The following is a 17,242-nucleotide window of genomic DNA, read 5'->3' on the forward strand; positions in this document are numbered from 1 at the left end:
TCATTGAGCATCCTTATAACCAATGTTTTACTGCATCTGGTGGATTGCTCATCCCCATTTTGTTTAGTTCTTTTTCTGGATTTTTTATCTGATCTTTCACTGGGGACAGGTTTCTTTGTCTCTTCATTTTGGCTACCTCCCTCTGTTAGTTTCTATTTATTAGGTAGAACTGCTTCTGGTCTTGGTAGAGTGGTCTTATGTAGCAGGTGTCCTATGGCGCCCAGTGGCACAGTCTCCCTGGTCACTTGAGTTGGATGCAACAGGTGTGTTTTTTTGTATGGGTTATGTGTGCCCTCTTATTATAGTTGAGCCTTGGTTGCTATTGTCACATCAAAGGGAAGGATTGACCCATAGGCTGATTGATTGTGAGGACTGACTGGTGACAGTAGTGGAGAAGCTGCTGTTTAGAGGCTGACTCTATGGAGCAGGATTCACTTTAGCAGGGCTCTGGTCCCTGCCCAGTTTGCCCTTTGGATGTGTCACCCTCAGATGTGGCCCTAGGGGTGCTCTGGCTCAGTTGGAAGCCTGCCATGGGATATGCTATCCGGGGGCTTCCTGGGAGGGGCTCTGTCACAGGTCAAGTTCCTCCACAGCCTGTGCCTTGCCCAGGGCCACTTGGCATGAGCCACTGAGCAATCTGCACATGGCTGCCACCCGTTCTGGACTTGGAGGTGCTTCGAGAGGCCAAGCCACTAACCGAGGCCAGATGCTGCTAGTGCCAGCCTTGAGACTACTCAGCAAGAGGTACTGGGCACACTGAGGCCAGATGCTGCTTGTTTGGGTTTTATGAACCTTTGAGAGATTTTAAGAAAGTCCACAGCATGAGCCAAGACAGGCCATTTATATGGAAAAGCCACAGGAAGTGGCTTCGGTGGGCCTGCAAGTTGGTGGGGTCTCAGAGAATCACCAGAGCAGGGAGATCAGTGTTAGCCAGGTTGATGGAGACTCAGATATGGCACCTGTCTACATCTGCACTCTGGGAGTTGGGAGGGCCCAACAAAGAAACAATGGCTTATGCCAGCACTTCTGTCTGGGAGGAAGCTGCCCCTCAAGCTGTTGTCCGGAAGCTAGATAATTCAGTTCTTCCCTGCAAGTCCCTGGAGCCTTTTGAGCTGTTGTACCAGTGAGTTCTGGAGTCCATCAGTGAGTGATTCCATCTGAGGGCCCTTTAAGAAGAGTGCCTAGAACTCCAGCAGCCATCCTCTCACTCAGTCACAGTCTCTGTTGGTTTTCACAGCCAGAAGTTGTGGGGACTTCTCTTCTCGGCACCTGACCCCTGGGCTGGGGAGCCTGGTGTGGAGCTGGGACTCTTCGCTCTTTTGGGTAGTCGTGATATCCCTCCTGATTTTTAACTGCCACACATGGGTGTGGGACCAGCTTATTCTGTGTCTCCACCCCTCCTATCTGTCTGGAGGAGACTTCTTCTCTATGTTCTTAGTTATAGGACTTCTGTTCAGCTAAACTTCAGGTGATTCTGAATGATGGCTGTTTTGTAGTTTAGTTGTAATTTTGATGTGGTCACTAGAGGAAGCAAACACAGCATTTACCTATTCTGCCATCTTGACCTCAATCTATAAATGTTTATTTTGTAGGAACAATATAAAATGGGGTCTAGATGTGCACTAAATTCACGATAGTGTCTTCCTCTGAGTGGAGAGGAAAATAGGTCTTGGGAGAGAAGCAAAGGGGACTGTGACAGTCATTGGGTCTGTTCATGAATACTCTGGCTTTTCTTGTAGGCATATTCTTTGAAGTTAGGCATGACAATATGACTTACCTTGGGCAATGACATGTGAGTGGAAGTATTACTTCTGGATGGAAGATTTAAAAACCAAATACACAATTAATTATGTTGTGGGTTTGTTTGTTTGTTTGTTTGTTTGTTTGTTTGTTTGTTTTCTGAGGTAACTAACAGTGTTTCAGATTTTATTGTTTCAGACTACTTCATCAGCTTGGATCCTGGAAGAAACTAAACATGTGTCATGATTGAGAAATAGACTTTTGTTGTTTTCAGTCACTAAAATTGTGGGATTGTATATTTCTTACTGCAGTACAGTGTATCCCATTGTAACTGATACAGGGACTTCATCTTTATCTGCAGTGTTTTATTCCTTCTTTTTATTTTTAAGGTCTGAAGAACATATAACTAAATGTTAACTTTTGTTCATTTTGAGTAACGACTCCATGAGTGTTATATTACTCCTATTCTTCTTCTTCTTCCTCTTCTTCTTCTTCTTCTTCTTCTTCTTCTTCTTCTTCTTCTTCTTCTTATTATTATTATTATTATTATTATCATTACTTCAATGTTTTCTTTTTTCTTTTTGGAATGATTTTTTCATAAGACATTTGATATGTAAGGGGGTAAGATAATGTAGAAGGCATGTGTACTTTGAATAATCTCTTCAGATGAATTTGATATGCTTCCCTGCCTCTTCTCTGATCTAAAAGGCAATTTCTTCATTTTATAAGTGAGGAAACTGTGGCCCAGCAAGAATAAGTTCTTCATCAAAGACCAATCTAATGCCATAGTCAGTAAGCCTTGCTATAATTATCTTGACTCCAGTTCAAACTTATTACAAGATATGGTCCTATGAAGCTTTTCTGCATTTACTGTTAAGCTACTGTTCAAGACATCGTCCATTTTATTGCACAATAGCCCCTAAAATAAGATCTTATGTGTGAAACAATTTTTTTTTAAAGAATGAAGTCCAGAAAAATTGTTTTCTATTGTTGATAAATGGTAGGCATCTGTCTTTTTTTACAACTTGTTTCTCTTTTTATTATGGTTACTAGACAGCTCAGAGACAAAAGTATATCCAGTGTGTATGGTAGCCTTCTTGATTTGCTTCTTCTTGCAACACTGATACTAACTTTGCTGTATGTATGCCCTTTGTTTAAGCTATTTCAAATCTCTTCAGAAAACAAAAGTGAATAAAGCATGACTCCTCTATCACACTATTTCCTTTTCAGTCTCTCTCTGTTGACTGTACTTCATCTCTCTTGCAACGAGGAAACCTCAGCTGTAGGAGAGGCTGACTATTCAGTCCTTAACATGGCTACAATGTTAAGTAAAAAGCCTGATATAATCCAGGTTAGTCTATAACCTGGGATCAGTTTTGATAACCCACATCAGTATAATCAAGGTGCTTTCTCTGTAGATATATATATTTTGGGTCTACTTCATATTTCTAAAGCAGATATTTCCATGACTGTCTCTTCCTTTCTTCCTCACACAGGTTATTAGTATTTTATACTAATAACCAAATGAGAAACACAGAGTCAAGGTAATGCAAAGGGCTAAGTAATACACCTAATCCTGTAAATGTAAGCAAAGGAATCGCTTCAGTAGTGAAAAATGACCTGTGCTGGGGACAGGATACTTCAGTTCTATTTCTCAGAATGCTATTGTTTTTGCTGTATGACTTGGCCTCAGTAGGATTTGGTTTCGTTTCTGTATAATATGACATTTCTTCTAACTCTAACTTTCTATCAATATTTTATTTTGAAAAAATTAGAAATAATTACTTTCTTGTATTATTTTGTTTTCAAAAAGGAGAAAACACATAAATTTTAAAAAGAACCAAAGAACCGGATAAAGAATTGAAATATTATACATTAGCAAGCATGTAATCAAAGACAGGCTGTGGGGGAATCAGTTCCCCAGGCATGCAACAGCTTGTGATACAAGAATGGAATTTTAGTCTCCAGGGTGGAACTAGGGTGATGTGGGGGTAGAATAATTTCAGACATGGTTATTTTTCAGCATTCCAAGACCAACTTGATTTTATAATTGAAAGGAATTCAAGAAGTAGAATTCATGCCAATATGATCAACTAAAGCCCTATTTTCCAACTAGTATTCTGAGGTAAACTATCTTAAGAATTGATAAGTAGGTATACCCAATGGTCATACCCGGAAAATTAAGTATTCTCTATCTCTCTGCTGGATAATCATAATGCACATTAGCAAATTAAAGATTGTGAAGTCCTGCAGAAAAGAAATCTGTTTTAACTTCGTTTAATCCAGTGTTCATATTGTATTTGCACATGGAACACTTCTGCTCACTTCTAGGAATGCCTTTCACATCAGCATGGGGAATGTTATACTAAGACTATAGTTTCCTTTTAATCAGTAGTCCTGGACTCTTCTGTGTGGTTCTGCCACAGTGTTGCTGAGTAACTGAGTCAGGCCTGTTGGGGTCTTGATTCCCTACCTGAAAATTGAGGAAGATAACATTTGTCCACACTTTATAGGGATGAGTTAGAGAATGTCCATAAGGGCTTTGAACACCTTGAAAACCTTGTTCTATAGAAACAATGTCATTATCTCAGTCACATCAGCACAATAGAATAACGTCACATCATTAATATAACAAATTTGGACCTAGCAGTTGCTTCACACTCAGCTCCCTATCCTGATCTCTGAAGGAATTTATATAAATTCCATACATTTCAGGAAGCAAACCCATTTCATGCTGGTACCTGTTTCAAACATAGATTGAGAAGAGAAGAAAGGAAATAAAGAAGAATAGAGAAAGGGCAAAACTAGAGGGGACAATAATAGTAAATATCTATTCAGTATTTACTGTGCTAGACATTATTGTGCTATGCATTTGAAACACACCATATTTAAACTTATCCCATATAATCCTCACCAAAATCCCGAGGAAGACATGCTTATTATGACAAAATTGAAGTTTAGAGAGATTAAGTATCATGTTCAAGGTCATACAGGTATTAAGTGGCATGGCTAAGACCTGAACCAGGCCTGTCTGACTCCAATGCCCACACTACACTACTGTTTTCTAAGGTGGTGCAGGAGAGGTAATCTTAGGTGATAAAAAAACTTATTGTAATAGTTTCACATTTTTATATATATTAGTAAAATCTAACATACACAGCAAACTCGTGGTTTCATTAATGAATATCATAGGTGAGGATAAGCAAGAAAGTTTTAAGTGTATTTTTAAAAATATTAAGAAAAGCATAGTACAAGTGGTATGTAGAAATGTCAAGAATCATAAAGGTAGTATGCTAGTGACTGAAGGTGATGAATCTCTGCAATGTACCCTTTTGCCTCCCAAAAGAGAGATTAGAGGCAAAAAAAAAAAAAAAAAGAAGAAAAAAAAAGTGAAAGACTAGTTGGATTCACTTTAACAAGGCTTTGGGAATGTTTCTGTCTCCAACCAAACAAAAATGTCCTCTAGGTTCTTCAGAAGGAAGTGAATGTGAGGACATAAAGTTCTGTGAAGGCTGAAGGCTGGCAATGGTTGCTGTGTTTACTTTGATGGAGGTGGAAGGTGGGGCAGAAGAAAATATCTATGATTGTGAGATCTGATTCACAGAAAATCACAGACTGAAAAGAACTACCTCCTACAGAGAAGGAAACAATGACTTTAAGTCGTTGGCAACCCTTTCCCTGACCTCCGAACCATGCACAGTTGTCTGGTTCGGTTCATCTTTCAGCTCTGTGTAGAAGGGGAGGGTCTTACTTAAGATTTTGTGGTTGCAAAAGAAATCCACTCAACTGGTTCATTTCAAGGGGGAAAAAAGCAGAAGTAGAAGGGTTTTGGTGGATTTACTGGGTTTCTTACAGACCACCAAAAGGTGGAACCAAGAGTGGGAATCAGGACCCAAGATTGCTGCCCATTTCTTTGAGTGTCTTATCTCTGCTTCTCTGAGGTTCTGCTTCATTCTCTCTCATAGCTTCATCAGGCATGACCATCTGGGCCCTAGCTTTACATCACTTCACAATTCTAGCTTCTAAAGGACAGGTACCAGTGTTTCTATACTTCAATTCTAAATTGCCATAAGAGAGTGAGATTGGCCCAGCTTGATTCCGGAGTTAATTGCTGACCAGTGCATTACAGCCATGAGTATAATGGGATCTTCCAAAATCCAGCATTTTCACACTAGTTGGTATAGTGTCCTATGAATTCTAATAGACAAGACTTGTGCCAACTTCCATGAAATTAAGTTCTCTATGGTTCCCATCTTTCCTGCTCTTTCAGTTCAGCAAGTTGCATTTTGAAATTTAGTATTTCAGATAAAGAAGTGGATTTCCTGCATCAGTAGCAATGTTTCTTTCATTGTATCAACTCTGGTCTCCTTAAGGCTTGAGGGTGTTGGATGCACATAGGGTGATAAAGCTAGAATCATTTGGGACATCAGGTAAAAGAGTTAAGGAGCTGGGCAATCAGTAATAGTTATAGAATACTGACTGGCACTGCACAAAATGCTCTGGGGAACTGCTGAGTGATGACATTGATCACGATTATGATGATGGCAATAGTGACAAAGAAATAAAAAGGATGGACCTCATGAGAAGACATATGAGTATGGATAGAGCAAGAAGCACAAATAGTTATTTCCTTGAAATAAAAAGGAATCTTGATCTAAGGACTCAAAAGACTTGAGGTCTAGACTTGGCTTTCTGATCTCAGACTAATGACTTAGCTAGTTGGGGTCCTTTTCTATAAATATGGGGGTGATCCTCTAAGTCATAAATTTCTATGACCCTATAGTCTATGCCTGGACAAGAAAGAGGTCTTGTAGTAAATGGGGTGATCAGAGCAAGATGAGGATCAGAAAGGTCTGGTTTCTTAGCGGAGATGAACTTTTAAGAAAGATTTGAAAGGTTTGAGGACAGGTTTTGGTGGAAAGGAGAAAGCAAGGTTGGGGTAATAGGGAAAGCCTAAGTTAATCACTTAAGAGTAGGAATGAGAAGTACGGTACTAAAGATTGAGCCCTAGACCAAAATATGATCTGGATAAATCATTTCTCTTTTCTGGGTCTCAGCTTTCTCTAGCTCTGTTTCTTGGAGAAGAAATTGTATAGGAAAAGAATTGGCAATCAGGTTTGTATAGCTGAAGCAGAGTCTAAATTGAAGTATAAAAAAAGTTAAGGTGGGTTGGAGTGAGGAGGGCAGTGAGATATCTTGAAACCTGTACTAAGGAATTTCCCTGGCTTAGAACAGGGCATTGGGTTTTACCATTAAATTCCCTTCGGTTTTTACCATTAACATTCCAAGATTGCAAGCCCCTCTTCCTCATTGTAAATGTTGGTTAACCTATTGAACATTACCAATGCTTAGAGGAAAGGAATCAAGATTGGGACAAACTATTTTATGCATTGCCAGCAATAACAGTTCTACAAGATGGCTCCAATAGAGTTTAAGTACAGAAAAACAGTGTCCTTGCAGGCAGCCAAAGAACATGAACTACAATCCTATGGAAGAAGCAAACAAAGTAATTTCCAAGAAAAAAATCTTTCCAATGTGCAGAATTACAATCTCTGAACACAACAACTTACTGGGCTCTATTTTGATTTTAATGACTGCATGACTCAAGATGAAGGGCTGGCAAGTCGAGACCTGAATTCTCCCTCAGTTACTTCTAGGTGAAGTGGAGGGATGATTGGCAGTAGTAGCTTTTACTCACCCATTTTTCAAATTAAGTCTTGAAGGCTCCTAGCAAGGCAACTGAAAGGAATTTTTAGTTCCTTAGGCTAAAAGAAGAGCTGGGTAGAGGTAAAAGATAGGAGGGAAATAGGAGAATTAACGAGTCCAGAGAACTTACTTTTTAACTGTATATTAAGATAAAGGAAATAATCTGAGTTGTCTTTGAAGAATTTTGGTGTGTTTTCCCCCCTAAAGCTACTTTGGGACCAGAGTGCCAGCTTAACCAGCTTTCCTCATAGAGCTAGACTGGGGGTTGGGGAGGATGGAGAATGAATGATGAACATAATAATTGTTTTCTCTGAGATAAAATCTTCAAGATCTATTCTATTCTAAAGATAGAAAACTGTCTCTGGAATTTTTTTCCTTCACCTTTCATATTATACTCAGGAATGAATAATGAAAGGGAAGGAAATAAAAGAATATTAATATTTACTGAGGGCCTTTTATGTGCTAAGCACTTTCTCATCTACTATTTCTTTTAATCTCTACATTTTTACAAATGAGGAAACTGGAGAGTCAGAGTACTTAAGTAACTTAAGGCCTCCTCATTATATAAGGCAAGTGTGGGATTTGACCCCAATTCTTCTATCAAGCCCTGGGCTCTTTTCACATCAAAGGGCAATGAATCAGGCCTACTATAGGGCACTAGCCACTAGGAAGGCCAGATGAGTTACAAGGTTTAATGCAGTGTTCTTAAACTTGAAGGAAGGTGCAGCAGCATCTCCTGGAGGGGTTTTAAAATCCAGATTGCAGGACTTCAAGCCCTGAGATTCTGGTCCTGTAGATCTTGATTGGGGCCTGAGAATTTACATTTCTACCAAGTTCTCAGGTGATGCTGATGCTGCCTGCCAGTCCATCCAGGTTATACTTTGAGAATCACTGGCTTAGAGCTAATGAATATTCAATAACGGAAAATCATCTCCCAGTACAAGTTCTAAAGACAATAGAGTAAGGGAACTGGGCAGTGTGAAGGCTAGCCCATCCCATAGTGTCTTTAAAATAGAATTTTCCATGTTCTGAAAGCTGATAGGATCATATTTTCTTAATTTCTAGTTTCATGGCAAGACTTCACCAGCAAAACAGTCTTATTTGCTAATATGTACAATTACAGAATTCTGCATTTGTGAATTTGTCTACTTGTTAAAATTTATTTGTAACCCCCAAATCAATCCTAGCAGTGCTTTTTAAGTCATACATAGACATATGCAGAGCTGTGAAAATTTTGAGTTGCCCAAAGTACACGTACTTTTTCAGCTGAGGTCAAACACGGTGACACTCTGCCTTCTTGTTTCAGCTCTCATTCTATAAACAAAGTTCTGAAGTCCATTTAGTGCCATGTTTTTCACAGTTTTGTACTTCTCATTGATAATTTTGCTGTTTGAAAAGGACTTCAAGCATAGTGCTGCCTAGTATTAAGTGCAAATAGGCTATGAGGTGACTTACAGAGAAAATACATGTGTTAGATGAGCTTTATTCAGGCATGAGTTATAGCGCTATTGGCCATAAGTTCAATGTTAATGAATCAACAACATATATTAAATAAGATGTCTTTAAACAGAAACACACATAAATGATCAGTTGATAAAAATGTTGTGACCAGAGAGTTGTAGGAACCTAAGCTTGTATTTCCCCTCGGAGCAATGTTTCAGATTCACTAATTCAGTGTTTACAGTGACATCATAGAACATAACCACTGTGAAAAATGAGAATTGACTATACATTGTAAGGAATCTGAGGAGGTAAGGTGCAGGAAACAAGCACAAAGATCTAGAAAAAAAGGAGAAAAACCTGAAAATTGACTCGAACACTCCATAAGGCTTGGCAAATGCAAATATGCAATTTGTATGCAAACTGTTATTTTTCTAATTATTTCATATGCAGAATATAGGAAATATTAGTGATAATAGTTATTGTAACATCCCATCTTTCTCCTACTGTTTCCTTGCAGATAATATTTTGTGTTTAAAGAGTGACTTTTATGTCCACATCTTCATCAGCTCTCTCTTTTGAGAACTGTCAGAACCCTCTGTTCTAAAGCTAGGCTTCTCACATTCAGTACCCTGGCCCCTGGAGAGGAAGGGCAGGGGCTTCACAGCTGCTGTTATCTCACTCCTGTTGTCACCAGAGAACAATGGGTCCTGCTGATGAAGAGATGAGAATAATACTTCCATTATTGACACAGTGGCTTAAGATAGGGTTCTGAACTTGGGGATCAGTTCCTGCTCCTATTCTTTGGTTCTGAGTTTTCTCAGGAGCTTAGCCCCTTTTCAAAGATGTGTTGTAATGCTTGGAAGCAAGAAGAGAAATCTAGTATCCAATACAATGCAGAATATTAAGAACGCAAATGTGGTCCAGAACTCAGACCATACTTGACAAAAAGAACTTTCTTCTCATGGGTCTGGGTGGAGTTAGCTCTACAGAATCCTACAGTCCTCAACATAAACATAGCAGGACTAAAATGTTTGGAGAGGAGAGGTCCAGATCACATGGATGAGATAGTGGAAGGACTCTCACTGAGTCAGAACAACTCAAGATCATTGTCAGTTAAGGATATGAAGGTACTCTCATTTTGTTTGTTGTTTGTTTTTATGTTCTAATTGGAAAACTGTGTAATTTTTAAAAACATTGTCACAGTCTTCAGTCTGTCACAGAATCAATAAAGATTCTGTGTGCTATTGACAGTTCTATTCCATTCCTACCAGTTACAGTTTTTTTTTTCCTCCTGGGACACTTGAAGGCCCAGCGTTAAAGGCGAGGGGAGTACCTGTTTCCTCAACGTTATGCTCATGAGTTTAAACTCTGATTTTTTTTTTACAGAATACTGGATTTATTTGTAGCGACAGCTTAATGGAATGATGTGCTTATCTCACTCATCTATTGTGTACTGGTCTACTTGTCTCATCTTTTGTTTGACCTGCTTCATGACAACATTCATGTTTATTAATTGAGTGCACTATGTTTGAATTTGAAATGTGCCTATAATGACAGTTCCTAGCAATTGGTCAATAGGGAGTTGGGACTTGAAAACTGAGTAGGAGGAAGGTGAAATATATTGGGATGACTGGAAAGAGAAACGAGTGGGAATTAGAAGCAATTTTGCTACATGTAAGATTCTTTAAATATTCAGAGAACCGTCTTTCCAGTCATGTTTTCAATTTGTTTAATTTGTTGCCCTTTGATTTCAATGTTCAGCTGAACACTTTTTTCCTAGTCATTTTTATTATTTTCTCTGTATATCTCATTTCTCATTCTCTAGTGCTTCCTTGCTCATTTTTGTTGTTCATTTTGCATCTAGCTCTCTGAATCCTTCAACTTCTTTCTAGTTTCCCACTACTTTTTCAAATTCTAAAACCCCTATCTTGGGCGTGGTTCCATAGAGTAGCAGTTAGCACATCTGCTTTACACACAGAAGCTCCTTAGTTTGTGCCCCAGTGGAGCCACGGTCCATGGTCTATGGCTACGCCACCCTGAACAAGCCCAATTCTGTCTTATCTCGGAAGCTAAGCAGGGTCAGGCCTGGTTAGTACTTGGATGGGAGACCACCTAGGAAGACCAGGTGCTGTAGGCATAAATAATAATAATAATAAATAATTTAAAAAATAAAAATAAATAAAACCCCTATCTTCATTCAAAGCCTTCATAAAATTCCATATAGCTACAATAACAGTGACACATAGAGTGCTTGTTACAGGCACAGCACTTTATTAAACATTTTAGATGCATTTCTTTGTTTAATTCTTCTATAACAACCCTGTCAGATGATTCTACTAAAGCCCCTAGTCACAGGAGGAAACTGAAACAGAGAGAGATTAAGTAACCTGACCAAGGTTACTCAACTGGGAAATACATAACCAGGGATTCAAACCCAGGTAGTCTGGTTCTAAAGTCTGTGTTCTTAATCACTGCACAGAGACCCTCATACTCACTGTGAATGATATACCTTGTGCTAGCCCTGCCACATTCTCACCAGCGTCCATGTCCCATGATCTTCTGTGTTCCTGAAGCTTCCCTCAGCAGTCTTACACAAAAACTATTGGAGCAGACAAGGTGATATGCTACTTCCCTTCAAGGATAGACTTGTGGCCCCAGCTGCTGGGAATGCGGTAGACAGCTGCAGGCTTCAGAGCTTATCTCAGCTGCAGTGAGCTCCCTAGCTCAAGATCACATCCTTTCTAAGGCAGCCCATATCCAATGTCCAAGGAGGGTATAAAGATATGGAATTACTTGATGACTCATTTTAGTTCCAGAGCTTCCTGTGGGGTTGGATGAGGCTGTCATCAAGCCTGCATGGCAGCTCAACTTCTACTCGATTCTGCTTCCTCCCCTTACATCCTGATTTGTTGGTCCCAAAGGCACTGTCTGATAAACTATTAGACATATTATTACCATAAGCCTTGAACACTCAAAAAAGAATACAATCTTCACTCTGTAGCTAAAATAAAAGGAAAGAGACAGGTATATGGAAAAGCCAAGAACAAAGGAAATATTGATGATAAATTTTAAAGATGGCAGATTTATTTTGCATCACTTAAAATTTTTTTAAATAACATGTCTTCTCTATTTATTCTTGAAAATTATAAAAACACTAAACAAAGGGCAAATGTTCTAACAAATCTCAATTAAGGTTTTGCTTGCAGTGTAAGACATCCTAGATATACTAAATGCTAAATTATAATTCTATTCAGAGGACAAGAACCCAGAGAAGATGAACTATATTGCAACAGTATGTTCTACTGATCAGGCATTTTTTTATTTATAAAAAATTTCAATTACAGTTGACATTCAGGTGTAGATCATAATGGTTAGACATTTATGTAACTTTTAATGTGATCCCCCTATTAAGTCTAGTACCCACCTGACACCACATGTAGTTATTATGTCATTGACTATATGATCTATGCTATACTATCCCTAAAATATCCCTGTGACTATTTTGTAACTGCCAATTTGTACTTCTTAATCCTTTCAGCTTTTTCACCCAGCCTCTCAACTCCCATCTCATCTGGTAAATATCAGTTTGTTCTCTGTGTCTGAGTTTGTTTCTGTTTTGTTTGTTCATTTAGTGTGTATTTTATACTCCACCTATAAGTGAAATAATATGGTATTTGTCTTTCTCTGTCTGACTTATTTCACTTAGCATAATACCCTCTAGGTCTATATATGTTATCACAAATGGTAGGATTTCATTCTTTTCTATGACCAAGTAATATTCCATTGTACATATGTACCACCTCTTCTTTATCCAATCATCTATTGATGGGCATTTAGGTTTTTTCCATGTCTTGGGTATTGTAAACAATGCTGAGATGAACATAAGGATGCACATATCTTTTCGAATTAATGTTTTGGATTTCTTCAGATAAATACCTAGAAGTGGAATTGCTGGGTCATATGGTAGTTTTATTTTTAGTTTTTTGAGGAATCCCCATACTGTTTTCCATAGTGGTTGCATCAATTTGCAATTCTACCAACAGTGCATGAGGGTTCTTTTTTCTCCACATTCTGACCAACACTTGTTATTTGTTGTTTTATTGATGATAGCCATCTGATAGGTGTGAGGTGATAATCTCATTGTGGTTTTAATTTGTATTTCTCTGATAATTAGTGACCTTGAGCATCTTTTCCTATGTATATTGGCCATTTGTATTTGTTCTCTAGAGAAATGTCTGGTCAGATCTAATCAGATTCTTTGTATTATTGGTGCTAAGTTATATGAGTTTCTTATATTTTTTATATTAATCCCTGATCGGGTGTATCATTGGTGAATCTCTTCTCCCAACCAATAGGTTGTCTTTTTGTTTTGTTGATGGTTTCCTTTGCTGTGCAAAATCTTTTTAGTAGTCCCATTTGTTTATTTTTTCTTTTGTTTCCCTTGCCCAAAGAGACATATCCAAAAAAAAAAAAGATTACTAAGAGCAATGCCAAAGAGTTTACTGCCTATGTTATGTAATAGGGGTTTTATGGTTTGAGGTCTTTAATCCATTTTGAGTTTATTCTTGTACATGGTATAATAAAGTGGTCTAGTTTCATCTTTTTGTCTGAATCTGTCCAGTTTTGCCAACACCATTTATTGAAGAGACTATCTTTACCTCATTGTATATTCTTGCCTCCTTTGTCATAGATTAAATGGCCACATAGGCATGGGTTTATTTCTGAGTTCTCTATTCTGTTCTGTTGATTTATGTGTCTGTACCATGCTGTTTTGATTACTATAGCTTTGTAGTATAGTTTGATGTCAGGTAGTATGATGTCTCCAACTTTCTTCTTCTTTCTTAAGATTGCTTTGGCTATTCAGGATCTTTTGTAGTTCCATATAAATTTTAGGACTATTTATTCTACTTCTATGAAGAATGCCATTGGTATTTAAATAGGGATTGCATTGAATCTGTAGATTACTTTAGGTATATGATCATTTTAACAATATTAATCTTTCCATTCCATGAAAATGATCTATCCTTCCATTTATTTGTATCTTCTTCAATTTATTTCTTCAATGTCTCAATTTAGGTCTTTTACCTCCTTTTTTATAGTTATTCCTAGGTATTTTATTTTATTTATGTATTTTTTTTCAATACATGACTATTATTGCATCTTTAAAATATCACAAATAAGTCCGAGGCATTATCTGACATCTTGGTGTTTCTGTAGCTGGACAACTTTGATCTTATTCATCAGCCTGCTGCACTGCTCCTTTTTCAGAAACATAGATACCGTCCAAAATTTTTCCGTTATTCTTGTTTTATAACTATTGTGGCTTGTTGAATCAAAGCAGCTGAATTTGATACAAGTTTAATGTCATTTCTTTTAAGAATTAACTCATCTTTACTGAACAAGAAATGTTCAGTAAATCTCATCTGAACCCTGTGGATCTATTTTTCACCCAGAAATTTCAAATTTCAACAAGGGAACCATTCTCCTGAATAACAATGTTGATAGGGAAGTGAGCATACACAGACCTCATTTTGTAATGGAAGCTAAGTGAAATACTCTTGATCATATTCTGTACATGACTACAGATAGTATAAACAGTAGCCAGTTCCTTTCTATTTCCCCACCATTTGTCAATTCAGAGCCTCTTTTTTTCAAAGACTGAGTTCTACATTGATATGATCGAAGTCCTTCTGCAGGGTGCCTCTGGGGCCCTTCATAATAACTGTGTGTCTCTTCAGAGTGATGCCCACATTTTCTGTAACGTCGACAGTCTGATTGCTAAGAATGGTCTTCATCCTAGTAATAGATGCAGCAAGGTAGTATTTAATTTTCTTTTTGATGCAACTGTAAATGAAATTGTTTTCTTAATTTCTCTTTCTAATAGTTCATTATTGATATATAAAAATGCAACCAATTTCTTAATATTAATTTCGTATCTTGCTACTTTACTGAATTCATTTATTTATTTATTAGTTCTAATATTTTTTGGTGGAATCTTTGGGTTCTCTTTATATAGTATCATGTCATCTGCAAATAATGACAGTTCTACTTTTTCCTTTCCAATTTACATGCATTTTATTTCTTTTTCCTGTCTGATTGCTGTGGCTAGGAGTTCCAATACTATGTTGAACACAAGCGGTGAAAGTGAATATCCTTGTTTTGTTCTTGATCTTAAGGAAAACAGTTTTAGCTTTTCTCTATTAAGTATAATATTAGTTGGGTTTATTATCTATGACCTTTATTATGTTAAGGTATGTTCCCTCTATTTCTACTTCTCAGAGGATTTTAATGATAAATTGATGATGGATTTTGTCCAATGCCTTTTCTGCATCTAATGATATGATCATATGATTTTTATTCTTCATTTTGTCTATGTAGTATATCACATGAATTGATTTGTGGATATTGAACCAACATTGCATTCTGGGAATAAATGTCACTTGATCATGGTGTGTGATCTTTTGAATGTATTGCTGAATTCAGTTTGCTAATATTTGGTTGAGAAATTTTTCATCTATGTTCATTAGGGATATTGGCCTATAATTTTCTTTTTTTGTAATATCTTTGATTTTGGAATCAGGGTAATGGTGGTCTTATAAAATGAGCTTGGTAGCCCTTCCTCTTTTTCAATTTTTGAGAATAGTTTGAGAAAGATAGGTGTTAGTTCTTTGTTGAATGTTAGGTAAAATTCACTGGTAAAGCCATCTGGTCCAGGACTTTGGTTTGTTGGGAGTGTTTTGTTGGCTAATTCCATTTCGTTGATCTTTTGTATTGTTTTTTTTTTTTTAGATTATTTTGTTTACTACTGCTCTGGTCTTTATTACTTCCTTTCTTCTACTCACTTTAGACTTTTCTTCTTTTTTCTAGTTCCTTTATGAGTAGATTGTTTATTTGAGATTTTTTTGTTGTTCTCTGAGGTAAGCCTATATTGCTATGACTTTCCCTCTTAAACTGCTTTAGCTGTGTCCCATAGATTTTTTTTGGGGGGGGGCATTGTGTTTCATTATCATTTGTCTCAAGATATCTTTTTATTTCTTCCTTGATCTCATTGTTAATCCGTTTATTATTTAGTAGCATGTTATTTAGCCTCCCTGGGTTTGTGTGTTTTCATTTTCTTCCTGTGATTAATTTCTAGTTTCATACCATTGTGATCAGAGAAGATGCTTGATACAATTTCAGTCTTCTTAAATTTTTAGAGACCGGTTTTGTGATCTAAAATGTAATCTATCCTAGAGAATGTTTCATGTGTGTTTGAAAAAAAAATGTATATTTTGCTGCTTTGAGGCAAAATGTTCTAAAAATATCAATTACATCCATTTGATATAATATGTCATTTAAGGCCACTGTTTCCTTGTTGAATTCTGTCTGGGTGCTCTATCTATTGAAGTCAATGGGGTGTTAAATTCCCCTGCTAATGACTGTATTACTGTTTATTTCTCCCTTTATGTCTGTTAATATTTGCTACATCTTCCAGTCTTGGCCAGGTGGCCTTATGTAGTAGGTGTTCTGTAGGGCCAGTGACTCAGTCTCCTAGTCAACCGGGCTGAGTGCTCCAGGAGTGTCCCTTGTGTGGGCTGTGTGTGCCCTCCTGTTGTAGTTGAGCCTTGATTACTGTTGGCGTGTGAATGAGTACAACTGACTCTCAGGCTGACTGACTGTGAGGACTGGCCATGACTACAGTGGATAAGCTATCGTGTTGAAGCTGAACCCATGGAGTGGGATTTGCTATAGTGGGTCTCTGGTGCCTGCTGAGCCCACCCTTTAGGTGTGTCATTTGTGGAGTTAATTGAGTGGTGCTTCTGTGCTGTCTGAGGCTTCCCCAGGGCGTGTTCATTCTGGGGCCTTTTAAGAGGGGCTCTAATGCAGGCCAAGTTTAGCTGCTGCCAATGCTTGGCCTGGAGCCACCAGGTAGGAGCTACAAGGTGGTCTGTGGTTGGTAGCTGCCTATGCTGGGCTTAGAGGTGCCTGAGAGAGGCTATGCTGTGACCTGAGGCTAGCTGCCACTCGTGCTGGGTGGAGGAGGCCACTTAGCAAGAGGTACAGGGTGTGCTAAAAACAACTGCTGATTGTTTGTGAACCTTCGATAGATTTCAAGAAAGTCTGCAGCTTGGGCTGAGGCTAGCTGCTTGTTAGGAACACCACTGAAAGAGGTTCAGGCCTGTGCATGAGTTGGGTGGTACGGGTTCTCAGGTAACAGAGCAGGGTGAGAAGTGTTAGCCAGTTTGATGATGATTCAGATTTGATGCCTTCCTGTGCCTACAGGCACAGTTCCTCCTCATATGTTTCTGGTGCTTTTCGAGCTGTTGCCCCAATCTGGAGCTCAGAGGGAGTGAGTCCATCAGTGAATAAGTCT

At 38.0% G+C, this 17,242-nt stretch overlaps 1 pseudogene; it reads left to right on the forward strand.

Annotated features, from left to right (window-relative positions):
* The first annotated feature begins 10,907 nt into the window (after positions 1 to 10,907).
* LOC112472420 lies at positions 10,908 to 11,026 on the forward strand (annotated as a pseudogene).
* The last annotated feature ends 6,216 nt before the right edge of the window (positions 11,027 to 17,242 follow it).

The sequence above is a fragment of the Pteropus alecto genome, unplaced genomic scaffold (genome assembly GCF_000325575.1).
Source record: "Pteropus alecto unplaced genomic scaffold, ASM32557v1 scaffold76, whole genome shotgun sequence".
Classification (NCBI taxonomy): Eukaryota; Metazoa; Chordata; class Mammalia; order Chiroptera; family Pteropodidae; genus Pteropus; species Pteropus alecto.